We start from the raw sequence: 355 nt of genomic DNA, 5'->3' as shown, positions 1-355 counted from the left end.
CCTTGCCTTTGTAATTGTGTGTTTACAGAGGGGTTATCAAGATTCTTATTTTACATGTGATGGACATTTTCAATAATAAGGCGAATAGACCAAACGTACACAGTATGAGAGCAGAGAACAAAAACACGTTTTCTGGGGCCTTCTATGGAATGGCCCTGTAGTAGCCCTATCTATGAACCATCCAACCAAGTCCATCGGGTAGCTCTCTATTCAGTGATAATCAGTCAATCCCTGGCTGTTGTCAAATGAACACAAAATAATAAAAAGCATTAACCCAGGGATATGTTTAGGGGAAGTGCTTTAGTGATCATTGAATGATCATTGAATGATAATGCAACAGCAATAGATGTACCTT

Source organism: Oncorhynchus kisutch, linkage group LG27 (genome assembly GCF_002021735.2).
Source record: "Oncorhynchus kisutch isolate 150728-3 linkage group LG27, Okis_V2, whole genome shotgun sequence".
NCBI classification, from domain to species: Eukaryota; Metazoa; Chordata; class Actinopteri; order Salmoniformes; family Salmonidae; genus Oncorhynchus; species Oncorhynchus kisutch.
Note: the sequence above shows the minus strand (reverse complement) of the source record.